We start from the raw sequence: 25,421 nt of genomic DNA, 5'->3' as shown, positions 1-25,421 counted from the left end.
GAGCAGATGTGGCTCAAGCAGTTGAGTGCCTGCCTCCCACACAGGAAGTCCTGGGTTCAGTTCCCAGTGCCTCCTGAAGTAAAACAAACAACAAGCAAAACAAACCAAAAAACCTAGGGAAGCCAATGTGGCTCAGTGATTGAGTGCCGGCTTCCCACATATGAGGTTTCTGGTTCAATCCCCACTCCCTAAAAAAAACCCCACAAAACCAAAAAAGTGTAGTATGGGCACCAAGATAGACATATAAATCAATGCAATAAAATTGAGGGTCCATAAATAAACCCATACAATGGTAGCTGATTAATTTTTGATAAGGATGCCAAGACCATCCCATGAGGAAGGTAATCTTTTCATCAGTTGGTGCTGGGACAACTGGATAGCCACATACAAAAGAATGAAGTAGGACCCTTGCCTCAGGCAAATATAAAAATTAGCTCAAAGTGGATCAAAGACCTAAATATAAGAGCTCAAGCTATAAAACTCTTAGAAGACATAGGAGTTAAGCCTACTTGACCTTGAATTTGGCAAAGGATTCCTACATATGACACTAAAAGCAAGAGGAAGAAAAAATAAACAAATAGAACTTCATCAAAATTAAAAACCTTTGTGCTTCAAAGGATACCAACTGGAAAATAAAAAGACAACTTACAAAATGTGGGAAAATACTTACAAACCATGTATCTGATAAAGGACGTGTGTCCTGAATATATAAACACTTACAACTCATTAATAAAGAGAAAACTAATACAATTTTAAAAAACAAAGTATCTGAATCAACATTTCTCCAAGGAAGATATACAAATGGACAATAAGCACATAAAAAGATATTTGATATCATTAGTAATTGGGGAAATGCAGGTCAAAAGTGACAATGAGATAACATTTCACATCTGCCAGGAAACAAAGAATTAAAAAGTCAGATAATCAAAGTGTTGGTGAGGATGTGGAGAAATCAGAACTATCCACTGTTAGTGGGAATGTACAATGGTGCAGTTGCTTTCAAAAACAATCCCCAAATTCTTCCTCAAATGATTATAAATGTACCATATAATGCAGAAATTCCACTTCTAGGTATGTGCCCAAGAAAAATGAAAACGTTATTACTCAAAACCTTGTATACCACACTTTGAAAACCACTGGTCAACAGCAAAGCATCCAGTAGCAGGCAGATGTTGATTACTTAAATTCGGAGTGAAAGGAGGAGAAGGAATTATCTTCAGGAATGACCACATTGAAGGTCCTTGCCAGTACCCAGAGATGTGTGTGTGTGGTCCTGCAGTTTTCACCTACCTTTGTTGCCTGCGCACTTTTCCACATATGTGCACTGTACTGGTGACCACCTTTCTAGCGAGTAAGCATTTGGGGATAGCAGTGACTCTACTGAGTTGAACCCAGGCTAGAGAGAGCCTGGAGAAGGATCCGCACAACCACAGACGGGCTTGCAGTGGCGCCTGTAGATCGCTGGGGTCGGTGAGCAGCTAGGTTCTCCCCGCCTCCTACAAGTCAGAGTCACAGGATATTGAGTGTTTTGCTGCTGCAGATGTGAGGTGTGCAAACATCTGAGCCTCGGAAACCAGACCTCACTTCGCGGGGGTGCTCCTGGAGCATCTGACTAGCCCAGAGCACAAGAAAGCAACCAACAAATCCTGGTGGGAGAATAAGGCCAAGGGCTAGATGGAATCCCCCCAGGATGATGTGCAATTCAAGAAATCCATAGCGAGAGGTTTGGATTCCTATGAGGAAAAAGAGGATGAGGTGATCAAAGAAATGGCTGCACAGATCCATCAGGTGGAGCACAGCTGGCAGGAGGTGGTTGGGTCTGTCTTAGAGCCTCAGGCAGTGCCAGACCCAGAAGAAGGCTCTTTGGTTCCTAGAAGCTGGGAGAGGAAGAACAGCCAAGTAGCTGCCAGCTCCCAAAAGCTTTCATATTTGGACCTGCTGCAAACCCCAGAGCTTGACTGGATGGAGACAGGACAACCCCTGACATTCATTGGCCACCAGGATATACCTGGAGTTGGTAACATCCAGTCAGGTGCCACACCTTCCTGGATGATCCAAGATGAGGAGCACAGTTCTGGGAGCCAAGAAATAGTACCATCCTATCAAGAACTTCTTAAAGAAAACGAAAAATATAAACTGAAGAACCTACCCACTGACTGTGTTGGGGCCAAATCTGATCACAACTTTAGAACCAGTACAAGCTGGCTGTCCTCCTTTGGGTGAGTCTGGAACAAAAGATGTGGCTGGGAGTCCAGGCATCAATTCAAAACTGAAGTTGCAGCAAGGAACAAACAGCATAAAGAAAAGAAGCTGATTATCTTCCAACTACCCAGCAAACCCCAACAAACCCCTACCTGAATACACTATTCTTTCCACCAAATCCTTTGCAATTGTCCTTCTTACAAAACAAACATAATCATTTACTTGATTGAATAAAGCTTTATTTTTCACAAAAAGAAAAAAAATCTTTGTGTGACAGTTTGAGATTTTTGTGAATCCCCCAAAAAGAAAGATTACATTTGTAAAGTAGTCTATTCTTCAAGGTGTGATACCTTTTAATTATACTGAATTCATTGGAGGGGCATTTGATTAAATTACATATTAAGATTAGGGCTTTTATTCAACCACATCAGTGAAGTGTGACTCAGGTTCAGTCTCTGTCCCCTCAGTGGGCCAATATAAAACAGACAATAACTCAAGACACACAGAGGAACAAATTTGTCAATTTTGATCCTGCCATATGACAGAAAGGAAAAGGCTCAAACTGCTAAAGCCTTGGGGAGAGATGGACCATTTGTCTGATAGCCACTGCTGACTTTGGGAAGAGAGCCAAGACTGATGTAGGAAGTCCTGAGAGATGGACCCTAATCAGGAGAGAGAGAGAGGACTGAAAACCCAGAGAGAAAGGAGAGGCCAAGAAGAGATCAGTGACCATCTTGCTTCAACCTGTGCACCTGACTTTGTTGAGAAAACAGCCTGGAATTGGACTCATTACAACCTTATAATTGTAAGGTTTTACCCCAAATAAAGACCCTTTATAAAAGCCAACTGATCTGGTGCTTTGCATTAGCATCTCTTTGGCAGACCAATTGTATACCAATATCTGTAGCAGTATTATTCCTAATAGCCAATTGATTAATGGATAAATAAAATGTGGCATATCCATAAATGAGAACATTATTTAGCCATAAAAACTTTGAAATACTGATGATACAGGCTTCAACTTGGATGAACCTTGAGAACATTATACTAAGTGTAAGAAGCCATCACAAAAGACCAAATATTATGTGATTCCATTCATTTGAAATGTCCAGAAAGGAAATCTGTGGAAGCAGAAAGTAAATTTGTGGTTGCCTAGGTCTCAGGGGATTGTTATGGGAGTGATAGCTTAAAGGTATATGGGTTTTCTTTTTGAGGTGATGAAAATGTTCTAAATTGAATGTGGTGATGTTTGCACATATACGTGAATATGATAACCATTAAATTGTACATTTTAAATGGGTGAATTGTGTCATATTTGAACTCTGTCTCACTAAGACTACCTTTTAAAAATGTAAAGAGGCTCAGGATAGAAGTCAGAGTTCCAGAAGAATATTTAAATTATTCTCCTGAAAGTGAGAGTTAAAACCAGGAGACAAGATAATGCCCCAAAAAGGGAAAGGAGGAAGAAAATTGAAGAGGAAAAAATAAGCAACTTTTAAAAGGAATTCCAATAATACAAACTCATTGCTGGTACTTACTTAGAAGTCCCAGTGGTCTACCTCCCCCCCCCCATAGCAATGGCAAATTTGTATATAAGGGTAAAATTGGGAAATTTTATTGTGCTCATGAAGCCAAAAGATTGAGTGAGAGGAATGTGACATCCCAATTGATCTAGGTTTCTATAGTTCACCAAACCCACTGGATCATTTTGACTAGAAGAAAAGGAGATAGCCTTTACTGTGCAGCACTTTCAAGGCTAATTCTGGATGTTTCCTCTCTCCTAAGACAATTGAGTTTTAAGGTCATGAGATTTTCACTTTTAAAGATCTTAAATGGACCATTTTATATATGACATAGGTGAGGTTCTAATTTCCTATCAAAGTTCTATGAAATATCAGAGGGATATAAAACAAGTGAAATGTAGAGAAGTTACACAGGTATTTTTTAGTAATTAGCAAGAAAATCAAAAGCACAAAAATAAATATTTGAATATTAAGCTGCATATTCTTAAAAATTGCTCATTTCTTGAGGCATATAGATGTTGTCTTTATTTGGGTTCTTGTGCCTTGGTATGACCTGGATCACTTTATCCCAGACTTCAGATTTCAAAAACCAACAAAATGTTGGAACTGATGTAGACCGGATAATTCTTTCTATTGCTAAGGAAATGTTTAAACACTCTCATATATTACTTGTATTGTTTTATTTTAAAAAGGACATCTTAAGAGCCCAAAGTGGAAAATACTTGTAATCTCAGAGTAAAAGGTGTTCCTTTACAAGGAAGGATAGGCAGCAAACTTACATACCCCCCATTTTTAAATAATATCTTTATTGACGTATAATTCACATACTATAAAATTCACCCCTATATAATGTACAATAAAATTGTTCTATTAAATCCACAGTTGTATAACCATCACTACCATGTAATTCTAGACCATTTTCATCATTCTTCTCCAAAAAACCCATATTCATTATCAGTCTCCACATTCCCCCACCCTTCCTCTTGCCCATTGTAATCTCTGTCTCCATGGATTTTCCTATTCCAGACACTGCAAATAAATGGGCTCATACAATAAAGAGTCTTTTGTGTCTGACATCTTTCACTGAGCATAATGTTTGCAAGGTTCATCTATGTTGTATCATATATCGGTACTTCATTCCTTTCTATTGTGAAATAATATTTCATTTTAAGGAAATACCATAGTCTACTTTTTAAAATAGGATATGTAGCAGTTTGATACCATCGATGAGTTTCAAAAAGAAAAACTGGATTGTGTTTGTAAACTGGTCTTTTCCTCTGGGCATATTAGAATATATTTACCTTTACTTGATTAAATAATGATTAAGGCTTTGATTGGGCTACCAAGGGGGCAGGGACTCATAGAGAAAACTACATGGCAGAGCAGAGGAGTTAGCTGGAGTTTTGATGCTGGAGTTTTTGAGCTGGAGCCCAGTAAGTGGACATAGGAGAGCACAGAGGAATTGAGATGACTCCTGAGATATGGCAAAAGCCCCAGGGAGAGAGACAGAGCCGTTCACTTGATAGTGTACATCTGGCTTTGTGGAGAAAGCACAGCAGCTGAGGCCAGAGAGAAATGGCATCCCAGGAAGAGAGAAACCTAGGAAGCCTGAACTCTTGGCAGATGTCAGCAGTCATCTTGCCCCAACATGTGGAAATAGACTTTGGTGAGGGAAGTACCTTATTCTTTATGACCTGGTAACTGTAAACTCCTACTCCAAATAAATATCCTTTATAAAAACCAACAAATTTCTGGTATTTTGCATCAGGACCCCTTTGGCTAACTAATACAGAATTTGACAGGTTTTAAAGTGCAGAAAAATTACTATAAAATGTGTTATTTTTTATAGCGCATATAAGTAATTGTTTTCTTAGTACAAGTCCAATAGTTTAGGTCTCTTGTAGTCTATAGTACACATGGAGTTGAACTCCAGTACTCAGCTTCCTTCAGAATTTTGCTCTTGGGGGAGCCATTGTTGAAAATGGAATTTAATGCAAATTTTGTAATGAAATAAAATTCTTAATAGTATTTCTTTAAATTCAGTGTATCCTCACTAATCTGAGAGGTAAAAAAAAAAAAAGAAAAGGCGTAATACCTATATCAGGCCCACAGCTGTTTCTCCTGTGAAGAAAGCAGACATTGGGAAGCCAGATGTCAAGTTATTGAGGGCTGAAGAGAGTCAGTTACAGGGTGTTCACTACTCTATGTTGGTCTCTCATATAAGGTTCTATAGCTGAAACACTGGCCATCCAAAGTGAAGCAGTCAGAAATCTATCAAAGAGAGAGATTTTAGACTAGTGAAAATTTTGTCGTGACTTGGCTCCAGTCACTGGCCCATGAAATAGCAGAAATCCTCACTGACTTTTAGAAAATAAATGAGCAGCCAAAATGGGCCTGAATCATGCCAGGAGCCAGCAGCTAAAATAGAGCTCCAAGTTAATGACCAGCAAATGGGCTATGACAACTGTGTTGGAGCCTTTGGGGCTGAGCTGAGTGTATGTGTAAATGCCAAGAAAGCTTTCTCCTCAGAGACTTTGTCCTTGCTCTTTCATCAGGGAAGGACTGTAGATGAAATCCTTCATTTTTTCTCAGAACTTGCTCCTTTATTGCTTTCAGGGGTCTGATCGAACATAAACTTATCAGAGAAGCTTTTCCCCATTATCTTATACAAAATAAAATAATACCCCACCACCACCACTTACTTCATCCCCAAAATTTAGACTTAATTATGTCTCTAGAAGATTTGTATTGCAATGCAATTTTGTTTAGATACTGTCTAAATACTTTATCATTGCTGTAAAACATTATCCTATAAGGCTCCCTCTGATATGCTATTATTTTACAAAGTGTGTGGTGTTTCACAATGCAGAGAGTGAGAAAGGACAGGGAGAAGAGTTGGGGAAGATCTGCATAGGACACAGAAAAAGAAAACTCCCTCATTTAACAGGGTTTTTGTTGTTGTCCTTGTTGTTGTTTTATGTTGATATTGGAGATTGAGTTGAAGTGGGATACTTTTTATAGTTCTTCCATAATATATTACCTAGTACAATATACTCTTCACACTTTTTCTTTCTCTCAAACCCTCAGCACTTTTCCATATAAAGTAGATTTGTCCAGTAATAGTTTCTTAAGTAAAGAAATGTGCTTTCTGGCACTAGAAATAGTCAAATGAAAGATGTCATAGAACATACTTTTACATGTGTTAGAAGTGGAGAGGGGGATAAGTTCTCTAAAGTTCCTTCCAAATTTAATGTTTTATGATTGACTAGTTTAAGAATTGTTAAATTTACAAGATTGGTATAATGAAGGAAAAATTCTGATGACAAGAGTAACAATTACAATTACTGGCTATTATCACAGAATCACTATAATACAATATAAAAAGTACTGAAGTGAGAAAATTTGGGTTTAACATACGTTCTAGCATGTAGAAGTCATGTGTCCTCAGGCAGAGTATTCAACCCCTTTCAACTTTAGCTTCTTCATCTTCAGTAGATGCTAATATGTGTGTTCATGTCTATCTCGTAGGGTTGCTATGAGAATCAAATAATAGGAAATATATATGAAAGCCCTTTAAAAACAACAAAGTGATCTACAACTTTTGAGTTACAAGAAATGACTGTTTTGATAAAAAAGAGACATACTTAATGAATTTGATTTATTTCTTTAATATGAAGCCAAATACAGCACTACAATAAGAAAACATGTTTAAGTTGGTTAAATAATAGCTATGGATTTTATTGTTTAATATGGATTCACAATTATGATTTTCAGGTTTTTTTCATTGTAGGCCACAAAAACTCACTAACCATTTTAGATAAAGATGAACATTTTTGGAAATAAATCTGAAACTCATAAAATTAATAGAAACCTGTAGACCCTTACATGGGAAAAAGAAGGGAACCAAGGAAACTCTGGATTGCTGTACAATATTTACAGCATAGGACAGCCTGAACCACACACATGGCTGTTCTTGTGATGAATTCCACCTCTAGTCACACCTGTGTAACAAGGATGATTGTTCAAAGTTTAAACTCCAGCTACTACCAAAATAATATACAACGAAGGGTGTCCTTGAAAGGAAGGTTGAGGTTCTACTGGAGAAAGTGGAATGGATGATAGACAAGCAAAAACAAAGTGTCTTCCAATATGCTCCATATCTTCAGTTTTATTGATTCTTTCTTCCTTTCATTCACTGGTATTTTCTACTTAGAATTTAGCAATCCAAGGCTATGTTTTTCTTACCCTTTAAATAAAATTATTTGAAATCAAGGACAATGCTTATTTTGTGAGATGTCTAATTACATCAGAGGAGCTCATAGAAGGACTGTAGGGTGACAGATTTTGAGATAATTCATAGTTGTGATTTTTAGTTTCTCAGAGTTGAATGAACATTGATTACTTTTTCTACTCAAAAGGAACTTTTTAACTGAAAGAAACTGCTTGTATCATTATAGTTGCTGATTAAACAATTGTCATGATTGAGAAAAATGGAATGCTTTGCCCTTAATTAAACATGACCTAAATTTGCAAAGGTAAAGCACAAAAACTGCTACTTGTTTTAATAAAGTTGCCTTATTTCTTTTCATTTCATATTGATATATAATTCCCTTAAGCATTTGTCTTCTAGAGACATTGAATTGTCCATAATTTTGGCATATCATATGAATAACCCCACAAATAATCTACTGAGAGTTCTCCTTAGATTCTAGGTGAAAATAAATACCTTTTAAATACTCCTACCCCCTCATAGATATCTAGATTACGTGATTCTGTCCACCAGTACCCAAAGTACACCATTCATTTGAATACATAAAACCATGTATTTTTGTTTCCTTGACTGCTCAAGTAAATACTGTGCAATGGGTTGGCTTAAACAATGGGAATTTATTCACTCAAGGTTTCAAGGAAAATAGAAAGCCCAAATGAAGGTCTCATTAAGGCGATGCTTTTTCCCTGAAGACTGTGGTGTTCTGGCAATCCTTGGTCCTTAGCTTGTCACATGGCAAGGCACATGGACGTATCTCCTTGTCTCTCCCTTCTTTTCTGGGTTCTGGAGTTTCCTCTGGCTTTCTATCTGTCTGAATTTCATTCTGTCTATAAAAGACTCCTGTAATAGGATTAAAACCTGTCCTGATTGAGGTGGGTCACACCTTAACTGAAGTAACCTCATCAAAAGGTCTTAGCTACCATGGGTTCATACCCACAGGAACGGATTAGGTTTAAGGACATGTTTTTCTGGGGTACGTACAGTTTCAAACCACCACACCATGTCCAGAATAAAACTATCATATATATATCATATATATTTATGATACCTAAATAATAAAAGTTGACTCTGTTTAATCCCTTTCCTAAAGCACCTTTCTCCAAATCTGTTCCTTTGTTGCAATTGTTACAGCATTCAAATGAACAGGTTGCTTTTCAAGAAATAAATAATGTTGGTAGACTGTCTAGAGGCCCAGGTAAAAAGTTAGATGAAGCTCAAATTAGTAAAAACACAGAAGTTTATCTGTAGAAAATATTAAATAATTTTTCCTTACTCAGGTTCCCAAATTTGCTTTAAAATTTTACTATTTTAAAAATTTATAGATTAAAAAACTTAATATCTGTGTCAATGAGAACCTGGGACATCTGTAGAATACCAGCCATTCTTTGGATTATTGTAGTTTGTGAACTGAAGACTTACTCATGCCATCATATAGCTCTAAGCTTTACCCAAATATAAAAACTTATTAAAATCTAATTGAAAAACTCAGGTGCAAATTTTTACTAACACTTCTTGGAAAATGGTATAATAAATGCCAAATTTAGGTAAAACACATTCTTTTTTTTTTTCATTCATGCAGCAAACATTTCTTGCAAACTGATTATGTGCAGACACTATTCTAGGTGCTGGAGACACAGTATTGAGCAAAACCAACAAGTTCTTACTCTCATATAATCTTTATTGCTCCAGGAAGAGAAAGAAAATAAACAAATTACAAAGAAGCAAGTGCCATGATGAAAAGGAAGCAAGGTGATATAACTGGGAATTACTGGGAGACTACTTTAAATTGGAAAGCCAGTAAATTCCTCTCTGAGGAGTGATCTTTTGTGTTGGATTCTGAATGATAGGGAGCAATCAACCATGCTGATTTAGGAAGAATATTCCAGGTTAGAAGTAATATTCTAAAGTAGGGGTAAGTGGAAAAAACAGAAAGACCTGTGTGCCCTGAATGTCATAAAGAGAAGAAGAGTGATACAAGACACAGTAGGAGGGAAGCAGATGTGGCTCAAGCGACTGGGCTCCTGTCTACTATATAGGAGGTCCAGGGTTTGATTCCCGGGGCCTCCTGGTGAAGGCAGGCTGGCTCGAGTGGAGAGCCTGCCCACTAGGTGGAGTGCTGGCCCACACAGGAGTGCTGGCCCACATGGCAATCTGGCCTGAGCAAAGAGCTGGTGCAGCAAGATGATGCAACAAAGAGAGACACAGAGGAGAGACAATAAGAGACACAGCAGACCAGGTTGTTGAGGTAACTCAAAAGATTGAGTACTTCTCTCCCACTCCAGAAGGTCCCAGAATTGGTTTTCAGTGCCACATAAAGAGAAGACAAGCAGACACAGAAGAATACACAGTGAATGGACATAGAGAGCAGACAATGAGGGGTGGGGGAAATATAAATAAATAAATCTTTCAAAAAAAAAAGACACAGTAGGATAGGAAGGTAGACAGTGAGGCTAAAGCATGTACATTCAAGCAACCACACAAGGCCTTAAGATTTATTTTAAGTTCAATCTAACTTTATATCTAAGTTTTATTCTAAGATGAAAACCCTTTGAAGGATTTTAAGAAAAAAAAGAGTAATATGAAATAATTCATATATTTTAAAACACCACTGTGATTCCAGAATAGCAAATAAAGAGTAGAGGCAAAGAGATTAAAGACTATTGCAGCTGTTGAAGTGAGAGGTTAGTGGCTTTAACTAGGTTGATAGTGAAAAGAGAGAAAAGTGTTTCAGATTATGTTCTGTAGATAAAGTTAACAGAATTTGTTAAAGGATTGGATTTGGGAGGTAGAAGAACTGGAACTTGAAAGGAGATTTAAAAGATTGTTGATGGTAGGAGCAGTAAACGGGAGAAAGGATTACAATGGAGATATATAGGAGGTATTGTCATGAAACCATGAATAGAAAAGAAAAGAGTTTTAAGAAAAGGAGTGGCAGACTAAGAGATTGACTAAATTGTATTTACAGACAGGGAAGTAATGGGTGATCTTGTTAAGAGTAGTAGGGAAAACACCAGTTGAACTGAGTTGAGGAGACAATGTGAATATAGACCTGTATTAGTCAGGGTTCTCCAGGGGAAAATAACTAACAGGAAATATCTTTAAATATTATAAGATTTTTATCTCAAGTGATTGTGAAGTCCAAATTCTGTAAGGCAGGCTGCAGCCTGGGAACTCTGATGGAAGTTTTTGACAAATTCCACAGGAGAAGCTGGCTTGCTGAAATAGAGAAGGAAATTCTCACTTCTGACAGCTGAAATCATCACTTCTCCTTTTAAGGTCTTCAACTGATTGGATGAAACTGCTCTCATTGTTGAAGGCACTTTCCTTCCTTGATTACAGATGTAATCAGCAAGAGATGCAATCAATTAACTGAATATTTAAGTCTACAAAATGTCCTCACAGCAACAATTAGGCCAGTGCTTGCTTGACCAAACGACAAGACACCAAAACCTGACTAAGTTGACACATCAATTTAACCATCACAGTCCACCCCTTGTCAGCTTGACAGCCATACACATCTCCTGAAACCATACTTAATCTCTAAGTAAAAACAATAACAGGAGAAGTAGATGTGGCTCAATCCCTTTGGTGCCCACCTCTCACATGGAGGTCCCAGGTTCAGATCCTGGTGCCTCCTAAAAGATGAGTAGATGCTGCCTCCCACCTCAGTGAACTAGACTCTGCACTGCTGCAACGAGCTTAGATGCCACCTCACCCTGCAAGGAGCTTAGATGCCACCTCCCACTACAATGGACTACACTCTGTCCACACCGCAACATACAGATGCTAAAAGCCAGCAGATGCAGCAGCCCACGGGGAACAGATGTGGCTCAGGCTATTGGGCACTCCCCTCTCATGTGGGAGGTTCCATGTTCCAGTCCCGGTGCCTCCTGGAAAAAGTGAGCAAACAATGAACGAACAGATGAGAGAAGCATCTGGGGGAGGGAAGGATAAATAAAGAAAAAGTAAATAAAAAATAAATCTTAAAAAAAAAACAGACAGTAATATTTTGCCTAAAAATAATCAACTGTCCTGTGTACAACTGCAAATGCACTAACTTTCCTCAGGGTAGGGTTCAAGCATTTAGGTGATATTCACTCTTAAACCTGGTATTTCATAACTTAAATACTATAACATGATACTCATACAATTTATGACTTATGATAATGTGATAAGACAGGGAAGAAAACAAAGATGTTTGCTATATGTATACATACATACTCATAATGAGAATAATCATAACCAATGCTATTCCTTGTTTCTATAACGGGGCACTTGGTTTAGCTTGTGTTTATAACTACCTTCTTCCACTACCTATGCCATGCTCCCTTTACTCTCAGCAAACACCTCAACTGGCTATGTTTCTTTGCCTGGTGGGGTGACCCAAACTTATATTCCTAAAATTTCTGGGCCATTGTTAGTCCTGCCTGTAATGGGTTGTTGCAGTTTTCCATTGACTTTAATGACCAGGCATGATAATACTAAGAAGTGACCTAGGGGATCTCCTATATTCCAAGAAAACTCTTCTTTACTCCATTGTGTAGTTGCAGTCTGTTTCAGTTTGCTAAAAGTTGTTGGGAGCAATCTACCAAAAATGGATTGGCTTTTGTAATGGTAATTTATTAGGTTAAAACCTTAGAATTCTGAGGCTGTGAAAATGTGCATATCAAGGCATCATTAGAGATACCTTCTCACTGAAGATTGGCTACTGTTGATCCTGCACTGCTGCCACATGCAAAACATAGTGATGACTCTGTGGTTTCTGCCTTCTACAGGCTTACTTTCTCCTGAGCTAAGCTGTAGGCAATCAGACATATGGCTCATCTCTTCCCTATGGACCTCATCTCTTTTATCCTCTTTAGGGCCTCTTTCCAAGCCTCTTTGTTCTGCTGATTCCAGTATCTGGCATCTGGCCTCTGGCCTCTGGGACCACTCTCAGTGCCTATAGGGGCTTCCCTGTTTCTGCACCTCTTTCTGTGGGTCTCTGTGACTTTTTTTTTTTTTAATAAAGGACTCCAGTAAGAGGACCTATCCTGGGTCCCTCAATCTAATCAACAGCCCTTATCTGAAGCAATCTAATCAAAAGTTTCCATCTACAATGGGTTTACAAACAAAGGAATGGGTTCACTTTAAGAATAGGATTTTCTAGGATCCACACAAAACTCAAACCAGTCCACAGACCTATTTCCACTTCATAGCTAAGAACAATCACCCAAGCCAGTATAGTAATTCCCTTCTTTGCCTGTTGATTCAGAGGCATGAGGAGCCCAAAGTTGCCAGATGTCACTTCCAGTTTGATGAAATCATTATTGGGTCAACTCATTGAAACACTCCTCCTTTTGGAACTAATACCTGTAGAACAACAGAGCTTAAAGTTGCAAGAAAAGGAAACATATTTTTTCTAGTAGATCATTTCTTTTTCCCCAATACACAGCTACCCTTTTAAAAGACCATAAGTCTCTTTGGAGAAGGCTGGAAAGAAGATTAAAAGTATAAATTTTGGCAGTGTAACAGCGTCCTTTCCTAAGGAGACCTAACGTTCCTTTATTCAAGGGGCTCTGTGTTTGTAAACTGTCTCAAGTCTGGGAATTGATTAAAGAATCCTGACTCTGCTTTTGTAATTCAAGTTAAAATGTTCACTTGAACTCTTCTGCTTATATACCTCACATAAGAATTTAGTAGACTATCCATCTATTTTACTTCTAGGTACCCCATGATCTAAAAACTAGCCAAACCATAGGTCTCTATGACAAACTATTTTGATGACTGCTTTGAGTGTGCTGTCCATTACGTTAGTTATGTCTGCTTTGTCTTTGGGAGTTAAGTGCTACTACTTGGCTTCTGCCAACCCAGGATTTGATCATCCCCATCATGTATAAAGATTCCAGTTCAGTAATAGCAGTTTCCATGGTAATATCTGATCCACAGAGAAGAACAACCACAGAGCTCATCAGGGACGATGGATTTAGTCTCACAAATTTATTCCTCACAGTCTAGCTGAGAGAGTGTCCTCTGGACATTCCTTCTTTGAGTTGGCAGTTCTTTCATGATAAATCCACTCTAACATTCCAGTCTCTCTAAGCATTTGTATCCCCTTATCTATATTATAGGAGAGCAGTTCTGCCATTTCACTCATGTTACTATAGGTCACCTTTGATCCATGTTTTAGACAAACACCCAATCAAATGACAAGATCCCTTACTAACCTCTTGAGTTACAAACACTGAACCAAGAATCCTTGCTTAGTGTGATCCAACTTTATATTCCTTTCACCATACCCCCTACCCTTAATATCCATTCCCCACATATTCAATTGGTTTTTGTTTTTATAATTTGAACAAATCATGCAGTTCTTTTAGAGTATACTGCACCTCCTCATGGGTCACACTTTGTACTTCACATTTCAGTGTCTGTTGGGACTTCAGTCTGGAAGGAAACAGGGATAATGTGGGTAGGTAACAAAAAAAATTAAAAGTGCCTTGCAAGCCAACTATCTCAGGGCATTCCATTGCAGATTCATATGGTGAAATATGATTAATCACTTTAGACAGAGAACTGAAGTTTGTTTGCTCAGGGGATGTGAATACAGGATTAATTTCTTCTGTTGGAGATTTGTTGGCAAATTTCTCAGGGGACTGGAGGTGCAGAGGCTGGTTACTCATTCAAGGAAGGTTGATGGTTGGGTGGCTGTTTCCTCAGGGAAGACTATTACAGATTTTTCTGGCCAAGACTCAGCAGAATCTAGGATTACAATGTCTCCATACTCATCATTACAACATGGAATATGTCCCCATTCCAATTTTCTGGATCTCATTCCATTCCAATCCATGCCTTCACTTTAATAGCAGGAACCCTGCAAGGTTGGGAATTTAATTTATGCTGTAATTCAGTCACTCATACAAGGAGACTCTGGGTCTGGTTTTCAGAAATCTCAAATCTGCAGCTACACAAAATAAGATTTTACTTCAGGGCACACATAGAAACTTTTTATATCCTTTGATTAGCACTTAAGTTGGGAATTTGAAGCCTTGAGCTTGTCCCTTTCTTTATTTGGTGGGAGTTCACTGTATGTGCAGTACAGTTCCATGTATATTTTATTTGATCATATATACAGTCCAACATTTCTTTTTTTAATAATATTCAGATTTATATATCAATGTTGTTAATTATACTCACAATGTTGTACTACCATCACCACCATCCATTATCAAAATATTTCCATCAATCCAAATAGGAGCTCTGTACATTTTAAACCTTAACTTCCAATTCACTATCCTTCTCTCCATCCCCTGGTAACCTATATTCTAGATTCCGACTCTGTAAATTTGCTTATTCTAATTGTTTACATCAGTGATATTACACAATATTTGTCTTTTTTGGTTTGGTTTTTTTTTCACTTACCATGATGTCTTCAAGGTTCAACCATATTGCTGCATGTGTCAGGACTCCTTACTTTTCATGGGTGAATAATATTCCATTGTATGTATTCACCACATTTTATTTATCCACTCATCAATTGATGGACATTTGGTTTGCTTCCATTTTTTGGCAATTGTGAATAATGCTGTTATGAACATCAGTCTGCAAATATCTCTTCATCCCTTCTTCTATAACTATATGCAACATATTTAGGAGCAACCAGCCAACATCATTATAACTTTTAATTCTACAAAACTCTGTTAAGGTGTCAGAAACACTCTCACCCAGAGCTTTGCCACTTAAAAGCATTTAAGCAGCTGTATCCAGTGGTATTATTTAGTATTTCTCTATTGCCAATTCATGGCATGGTCTTATCAGTGCCATCTCGATTATTGGAAATAAAGTTATTAGTACCTTTGAGTCTAATCAGATTAAAGAACCAATCACAAAATCCGCAGAAAAAATTCAGAAATCTCAGCTAGTTTCACTTTCAAAACTACTCCCTGAACCAAAGCTATATTACTCAGGGTTTTCTAGGGAAACAGAACTGAGAGGAGATATCCATAAATATTATGCAATTTTTATAAGAATTGTTTTACACAAATGTGGGGATGCACAAATCCAAATTCCATTCCTGAAAGCTGGAAACTCTGATGAAGGTTTTCAATGAATTCCGTAAGAGAAGCTGGCTGCCTGAAGTAAAGACAGAAATTCTCTCTTAATGGAAAGAAGTGATCACTTTCCCTTTTAAGGCTGTCAGCTGATTGCATGAGGCTTCTCTCCTTGTTTCCTCAGTTGACTATAGATATAATCAACAATAGGTGCAATAAACTCACCGATTATTTAAATGCATAAAATGTCCTCACAGAAACACTCAGGCCAATGCTTGCTTGACCAAACAACTGGACACCAAAACCTGGCCAAGTTGATACCTGAACTTAACTATCACAACATATTTCTTAAGTTTTGCTGTTGGTGAAAGCAGAGAAATGAAACAAGCTGGAGAGGAGTTTGAGGTTGAGAAGAGAGTTTTTGTTTGTTTGTTTTTAACAGGTGAATGATGTTAAAAGTTATTTGTATAGTAATGGAAATGAGCTAGAAGAAAGGGAGAAAAACTAGATTCAGGAGAGTGATAGGACAGTTTTAGGAGAAAAATCCTTTAGGCAAAATGCGTGGAATTCATAAAATGCACGATGAAATAGCCTTTGAGAGGAACAAATATCCTTTACCCATTGTAATGGGAGAGAAAGGAGAAAATATGGGTGCAAATGATGATGGCTGGTAGAACTTTAGAGACTTGATGGAACTAATGAGGACTTGAGGGATAGTAAAACTAGGTTCAAATAATAGAGGTCTCAGTATGTTGAAGAAATGATGGAATCAGTGAGTGAGAGAATGAGAAGTGATGGGTTTGAGAGTGGGTGCTTGAAATTTAGGGTTTAAGAGGAATATAATTTACAAAAGAAATTGAGGGCCTTAAATGGTATTAGAAAGCAATGAGGGGCCAACAAGAATCTATAAGGAAAAGGTAATGAAGGGTTTTTTATGAATGTGGGGGTTTTTGCATATCTATGTGTATGTATAGATTAACTATATCTTGAAAAATTTCTTCTTGAAGTGGTGGGTAGTTGAAAAACAGATACCAAAGGGAAGTTTGAAGTAATCTAAAATAATACTGCCTAACATCCCCGGACCAGTGCATTAGTAGTAGAAACTGAGAAGAAAAAGAAAGATAAGGGAGATGAAGAAGGTCAACCACCATACTAGGGAGCCAAGAGTGCCTACAACTGCAAACAGGAGAATTGCATCATCATCCAAGTGGAATCTAAGCATACTCTTGACACAGAGGTAGGGCGAATATAACCATCCCAGGGTCCACAAAATGGAGGAATAGAGTATGGATTAGAGTGGACTTACTAGTACTCTATTCTGGAACTATTGTGATTAGTAATGGAAGTAAATGTAGCATTGAGATGGAGAAAGTGGCCATGGTAGCTGCTGAGGGTGGGGAGTGGGAAGAAGAGATGTGATGTGGGGGCATTTTCAGTACTTGGAGTTGTACTGGGTGGTACTGCAGGGACAGTTACTGGACATTGTATGTCCTCCCATGGCCCACCGGGTGGACTCTGGGAGAGTGTAAACGATAATGTGGACCATTGACCATGTGGTGCAGCAGTGCTCAGAGGTGTATTCCCCAAGTGAAATGAATGTCCCATGATGATGGAGATGGTTCTTGTTATGGGAGGAGTGGGGTGAGGGGGGTGGGGGGTATATGGGGACCTCATATTTTTTGAATATAACATTTAAAAATAAATAAATAATGAATTTGTTAAAACTTTTAAAAAAAGAAGAGCGGAAGTCAGGAAATGCAACAAATATTTATTGAACATCTACTGTATATTAGGGACTATTATATGCAATAGTTCTTTTTTCCTCCAAATAATGCTGACCATTGAATATTGTTATCTTCATTTAAAATCTAAGGACATGAAACACAATGAGGCTAAAGAATTTACCAAAGGTTATGCATCTAGGAAATAACACAGTTCTCAAGATGCAAATTTAGGCCTATTTTACTCCTAATTCCATGGCTTTTTAACTTTACCAATCTGAGGGAACAATTCTAGAATTTAGTGTTTTATTAGACTTGGGGTTGAAAAAAAGATGAAATGAAGGATGACTTCAAGATTTCCATCCTAGAGGACGTGGAAAATTATACGATTAAGATAAATATTTAAAAGGGGCTATTTGTGAAACATAAAAAATTCTGTTTTAGATACAAACTATGAGATATCTCCCAAACATCCTCATAAAGATACTAAAAAGTAGTGAAAGGTCTTGAACTGAACCTCATATCAGGACTGTCAATATAAATCTAACTTTCATCCAGAGATCAGAATCAAGACCTGTGGTCCTTTTGAGCTGCAGCTGTGTTTTGGTTAGGCTGCCTGGATTTGTTGTATTTAATGGGTTAGTAACCAAATTATAAATATCAGATTTAATAAATTTAATAAAAAACCATGTCAAATTCTGGTTTCTCTCTCTCTTTTTTTTTTAAAGTGGACAGTCTGGCAGAGTCCAAATTCCCAGTTGGTAACTACTAAGAACTGAGTAGCTGCTAGGGTCTTTTAATGGAATATATATTCTCTAGTTTGTCACATATTCCACTGAACCTCCCTTATATATTTAAGTTATCTAGCTCCTGCAGGAAACTGAATTTGCCACCCAATAGGTCTATTCATTAATTTATTCATGAAAAAAAATGAATCCCTAATATTTAGCTGCTTGGAAAAGTATCAACAGACCTTTGTACCCTTTAGCATGAAAAACATATTAAATAAGTGATTGCAGTCGGTAATGCCGTCTATTATGATGAATAGGAAAACAGTGTATGCTTTAGAAATGTTCAGTAGTGCAATTTAACCATACAAGGGAGAGTGTAGGTCACCCTGAGGAATGTCATTAAGTCTTAAGGATAAGTAAGATTTCACCAGAAGAAGAGTGGGCAGTATTTCCAAAGAGAGTATGACAGTGGTATATCTAAGGAATCAAAATAAGCTCCATATTGCTTAATAAATTGTGCAAGGAATAGAATGGAAGAAATGAGGCTGGAGAAATTATAAAGGCCTTCTTGTGCTAAGCTAAGGAGTGTGATGTTTTCCTGAAATCTGTATAAAGTCATTTAAGGGCTTATCTTGGTAACAGCAAGACCAGATATGTATTTTAGAAAAATAGTTCTGGCCACAATAAGAATATTATAAAGGAATAAATACAGAGACAAAGAAGCCAGTTAAGAGGAGCTTGTATATATCTGTGAGAGGTGATGGTGACCTGATCTAGGGTAGTGACCCTGGGGCTAAGTGGTGAAGGGCACAGACTGAAGATGCTTTCAGGAAGCAAAATTCGTTGAATTTGGTATCTGTAGGATGTTGGAGGAAGGAGCAGAATGTGTCAGAGGTGAATCCCAGATTTCTACTAATGGATATGAGAGTAAATCAAAAGGAGGAAGACAAAAAATCCAGGAAACTAGAGCCCAGTTTGGGGAATGGCGAAGGAGTGTCTCTGGAAGGTAGGTGTGCATCACCCTGAGAGCATCCTGTCCATACTGGAGGACCACAGGAGTGAGGTCCTCCATGGTAAGATGTGGAACTAGCAATTTATCTGAAGTGCTTAAGCATTTGGCAATATAACTGCTGAGCATTTGACAGAGGTGTTGGAGCATTTGGAGAAATTAATAAAACCAAGTGTAGCAGTTTGATATAATTGATGAATTCAAAAAAGAAATATTGGGTTATGTTTGTAAACTGATCTTTTCCTATGAAATTATATTGGATTGATTTCTTGATTACTTAATCAAGTAAACTTCTTGTGTCAGTAGGGCATTGCAGCCCTGCCCTTTGGTGAGTGGGGACTCACAGATAAAAGGCATGGCAAAGAACAGAGTTGAGGGTTCTTAATATTGGAGTTTTCATGTTGGAGTTTGACGCTGACGCTGGAGTCCTAGGAAGAGAGACAGAGCCGTTTGTTTGTCTGATAGTCTACAGCTGACCTTGGGGAGGAGGCAAAGCCTAGAGAGTCTCACAGTCTATAGCTGACCTTGTGGAGAAAACAGAGGAAGTGAGCCCAGCGGAACCCAGGAAGCCTGAACTTTTACAGATGTTGGCAGCCCTCTTGCTCCAACACGTGAAAATAGATTTTGGTGAGGGAAGTAACTTATGCTTTATGGCCTGGTATCTGTAAGTTCCTACCCAAATAATTACCCTTTATAAAAACCAACCAATTTCTGGTATTTTGCATCAGCACCCCTTTGGCTGACTAATACACCAAGCAAATATAAAATGAAGCATCCTCAAGGGGGAAAAAACTGTTTTGTGAGTAAAAAACAAACACAGTGTACAAATATTTTAATGTAATTTATTTCCTAGATTAGTGTTAGTGTGTGACTTGAATGTGTATTACACTCTGGAGAAATAAGCCTCCATCAATTCCCTAAAGCTTGGTTTCATTCTAGAAGTTAATCTAAATTGCTGCCTTAGTGGAATGTCCTCCCTTTTGCAGAAAAATTTCAAGATCCGATTCTTGACTAGGGATTCCTAAGATGTGAGACCCTTCTCAACTTGTTATAACAACATGGGATTACTTCAGAGTGATTATGAGGTTGACCTTCCACAAAACTGGCTTCTAGTCATATGCAAGACTTATCATTTCCATGAACATTTGCTTCTAAAGATTAGTAGAACTCTATGAGACCATGAGTTTGGACATACTCTAGCATACAGGTTGTACATCTTTCTAGAATGACAATTAATTTTAAAAGTTCTAAGAGATAAACATGAATATGTTATGGGATCAAATGCAAAATTCATCTGAATTGCAATGATATAAAAAATCAAATTCATTCTATTCTGTTGTTAGAGATACTTTAGTGTAAAAATTAAGAGGCCCTGGGCTAGTCAGTCTTCAGAGAGAATGAACAGTTTCTCAGGTGTTGAGAAACAGTGGGGAAAAAGGGAAGCATATAATATAAGCTCACACTTATTGCCTGCTAGCAATAAGGTCAGCTTCAAACGTCTAAGAGAGCCTCTAGTTGCAGAAATGATGAGGAATTAGAAGTGAATTAAATATCTAGTGTAGTGGAAAGTGCTAAAGCTTTCTAGTCAGACATACTTATGTTTGAATCCCACTTTGGGGAAGTTTCTCAACCTTGTTTCTCCCCATATAAAATAGTGATGATAATACCTCTCCTGCAGAATTATTTTACCTATATTTTAGTTTTGCATCTACTGACCTTATAGTAATTCTTCTTCATTTTATGGATTAAATGGCAATATATGTCAACTGTGAGTATGGGGCCTAGGAAAACAAACTTTCAACAAATGACACTATTTGTCATTAGCTGCAATTCCATAATGCAATTCCAAAAAAAAAAAAAAAAAGTAGACCGTCTTCTATAAAAAGAGAATGGTAGTCCAACTTTCTAAAAGGAGATGTTTTAGTATCTCAACTGCTAAAACACATACCATACAATGTGTTGGCTTAACCCACAGGAATTTATTGGTTCACAGTTTTGAGGTAGAAGTCCAAAACCAAGGCATCAGCAAATTGATGCTTTCTCCCAGAAAATGGTGGTGTTCTGGGGCTGGCTACTGGTGATCCTTGGTACTCGGCTTTTTTATCACATGGAAATGCACATGATGGTCTCTCCTGGCTTCTCTCTCCATCTAACATTCACTCTGCCTATAAAGGACTCTAGTAATCCGGATTAAAACCTAACCTGATTCATTTGGGCCACACCTTAACAGAAGTAACACCTTAAAGAGATTTTATTTACATTGGCTTCATACCCACCAGAATGTGAACCAAGTCCAATCATACGTCCAAACTGGGGCAAATAATTCAGTCCACCATAGGAGGTTGCCTTCTTTTCTCATTAATAGTGAGATAAAAAGAGAGAAAATCTTTCACAGATACCTATTCTCCAAAATTTATCTGGAAATTAGTTTTTAATAAAATATTAGAGATATTTATCCTGTTTGTGCAGATATGCTGCTGTTGTTTCCATAATGAACCCAAAAGAGCACTACCAGAATTGTCTTGACCAGTCAGAGATTGGAGGAAATCGCAATATTCTCTCTCTCCTAAGAACATTTCTACTGCTTCCACCTTCCTTGTCAAAGATGTAACCTTGCTGTTGATCATTCATTTTGTTCATGTGTATGTATGTGTGTATTTTTGGTATTTATTGGCTAGAGAGTTAACTTTTCTGTTTTAAGTGGATGAATAAAAAGGTTTTGTTCCTTTTTATCTGAAGTGTCAATAAAAGTTAATTACGTTGAATTTAGCTCCTGTGGCCTTCAACTGATTCCTTTCTGCATGTCAGTGGCCTTTAATAAGAATAAAGTCTCTCTTTCTTGTCTAAATAATTCATAGTGGACTACTTGTAATGTCGGGTCACCACATTAACTTATCAAGTAACATTAAAGATGGCAGTTTCTGTCATTGCTAGTGAAGCATTGCCACCAGGCCTGCAGAGAAATCCTAAATCTGGAAAGAAATAGAACATGGCCTAGGCCAACAGAGGCAGGGCTGGGGATGCTAATAGACAGAAAGAGAAAGTCACTATTTAGAAGAAGGAAATCATGGGAATAGAGATTGGAGAAATCTAAGGAGTGGGTAATGACCTTGCTAAATGGAATAGCAAGGCCAAGTAAGGCAACAACTGAATAATCTCTTAGACTAAGCAATAAAGTTTCATTAATGACTTTCACAAGAACAACTTTAGAGGAAGAAGGGGAGTTTCTTGATCTTCCCATTCTTCCTGGGTTATTGCATTCCTCCATTCTTAGGTTCTCAGCTATTACTCTGAAGGTCCACAGATCTATTATGCTACCTCAACCCTATCCCTCAATCTTCAGACTTGTGCATGCTTTCTGGATTTACTTGCATAGTCACTCAACAAGTCTAATTCTCCCCTTGAAACATGTCTACCATCCTCTATTACTCTCTGTCTCAGTTGGTGACCAAGTATTCAGTCCCCACACCAGGGCCCTGAGTATGGCCCTGGGCCTCATCCTTTACTCTCCTGTCTGCTCACCTGATATTTCAAATCTAAGACCAAGTCATGTCAGTTTTGCCTCGTAAATGTTTCTGAATTCTCACCTCATCTCTCCATCATCTTTTGATGGGAATATTGGAACAGTCTGCTAATTGATATCCCTTAAACCAGCCCCCTCCCCACCCCAGTTCTTCACATAGCCAATGGTGATCTAGTCAGCAGTGATCTAGCCACAGTAAATATAACCAGACCACAACCTAAGGTAAGATCTTTCTCTCTCCTTCATTACTTAACATGCAATGTTGAGAAGAGGCTTATCTTGACTGGCCTACTTCTCCTGAAACACAAAACTCATTCTTGCCTCTAGGCTCATGCTGTTTCCTTTGCCTGGTATGCTACCTTAAAATTCATCTTGGCTGTCATGTCTTCTTATAGCCTTTATTTAACACTCAGTGGCACAGTTATCTAACTCTCCTCCATGCCTCCATATTACCATGTACACAATTCTATAATTGCACTTACCAAACCTATTATTATGTTTTATTAAATAAGTATTTTTGAGTGCCTACTCTATTCCAAGGAAACAGTGAAAAAAGACACTGTTATATTTCTGCCCCGGCCCCCTACTAGACTATGGAGCTATGTCTAATTCATCTTTGTTTCAAAAGGAATTAACAGAGTGTTTTGTCCAAAGTGACTTTCATTAAATATTTTTTGCATAAGTATTTATAATAGGATATTGTGAAGTGGATTATAGCAATATATACAAAGAATTAGATGAAAAAATAGTGGATTATAGAAATAAGTACATGGAAAAGAGACAGCTAATTCTGCTTTGCTAGGAATTCAAGGAAGTCTGCCTGGCAGAAGTGCACTGCTGAAGGTAAGAGTAGGAAACAATCTTACTGAACTTTTTAAATTATATAACTAAACATTAGAGAAAATTTATGTAACTTGCTCAATAGCACATGTGCAGCTAGAATTCAAATTCAGGTCTGTCTGATTCTAGAGATTATAATCTTTCCATTAGGAAAAAGATTGTGGAGAAGGAACTTCACAACTGATTAGGGATGAGACAGGCAAAAATCTACCAGTTTATGCTAGTACAAAAGTGTAGATTAAAGCCATTCATCCCAGTTGTTTACATACCACATTGAATATACGCTACAAACAAAACCAATATATTCATAAATGTCAACTATGCAAAATTTTTACCAACCAGTAGTTAATAAAAGAGCAACAAAAGGAAACAAGTACAATATACTCATACAAACACACATCATTTGTTTTGAGTATAATAGAGATATGAGGAATTTTCCCCTATTGCCTAGAAACAATGAATCTAGGTCAAAATTAAAGACCATTTAAACTGCAGTTATATTAGCTTCCCCTTCTTTCCTATGTTTTGAGTGTTACCAGCTGCTATCATCAAGTGAAATAATCATTGATGTGTCAGTTAAAGAATATTTTCATTTTGCATTTTTAAGAGGCCAGCTTTTATCAAATACAATAGGCATAACAATGTACCTTGTATATTCAAATTGACAGCTGCTATTCCTATAAAACAGATAGATTCCTTTCCTTCTAAGACAATGACAAATGCTAAAATAAGCCTGTTGTTCCTAAGGGAAAAATGATTCAACAATGCCTTGTACAAGTTGTTGCTGAAAGGATCTGTATTTTAAAAACAACAATAGGGATATTTGCTGTTTTTTTATGATAAAATGCCTGGCTATTTATTGTAGTTGTCATCTTTCCACAGGGAAGAGAAGAGCTCTTCCTTGCAGTGCAGTCTGTATTGCTAAAATGCACTAGAAAAAATTATAATTTTTCCCTTTTCCTATAAGTTCCAATTTTATCTGATGCCACAAATACCATCCCACATCAGTCACAAAGTCTGGTTTGACCATAAAATCTTCCCTTCTTTGACTGTCCTTGTACTAGTGGAACTAAGTCTTAATGATTCCTCCTCTTAAATGTATGTCGTACCTCACCCCATATATTAAATAAGACTCATTATTTTTCATCTGAGTGTTTTTTGTAATCTGTCACTTGCCTGCTTTTGGTCATAATTACCAGTTTCCTGAAAACAAAAAATCTTAGTAAGTCACTTCCTGCTTATAAAACTTGAAGGGAAGGGAAGGGAATTATCATAATTAGAGACTTGCAGTTTAAGTACATACATAAAACCTTTTTTTTTTTTTTTTGCTTATTCAAAATTTGACTCTTTTATAATTAAAAGTAATTATTAGCACATATTAAACTAAAGACTCTTAAAACATTTTATTACAATGTGCGTGAAATAATTATTTCTTAGAAACAGCTTTCAAAGGAACTTAGAAGTTCTGTAGCCTCAACACTACTAAAGACGTGCAAGAGAAAAACTTCTAAGAAACAGGCCATTCAACAGTGCCATCTCATTAGGCAATCAGCCTTTCTACCTTGTTAAATT

The 25,421-nt window shown here is 37.4% G+C and overlaps 1 protein-coding gene and 1 pseudogene across 3 annotated transcripts in view; both read left to right on the top strand.

Moving 5' to 3' along the window:
- Positions 1 to 25,421, top strand: part of LRRC7 (leucine rich repeat containing 7) — a 641,808-nt gene that overhangs the window by 265,759 nt on the left and 350,628 nt on the right. The gene's annotated exons all lie outside the window — the stretch shown is intronic.
- LOC139439561 (centrosomal AT-AC splicing factor pseudogene) lies at positions 978 to 2,358 on the top strand (annotated as a pseudogene).

The sequence above is a fragment of the Dasypus novemcinctus genome, chromosome 9 (genome assembly GCF_030445035.2).
Source record: "Dasypus novemcinctus isolate mDasNov1 chromosome 9, mDasNov1.1.hap2, whole genome shotgun sequence".
NCBI classification, from domain to species: domain Eukaryota; kingdom Metazoa; phylum Chordata; class Mammalia; order Cingulata; family Dasypodidae; genus Dasypus; species Dasypus novemcinctus.
Note: the sequence above shows the minus strand (reverse complement) of the source record. Positions and strands in the feature narration are given on the sequence as shown.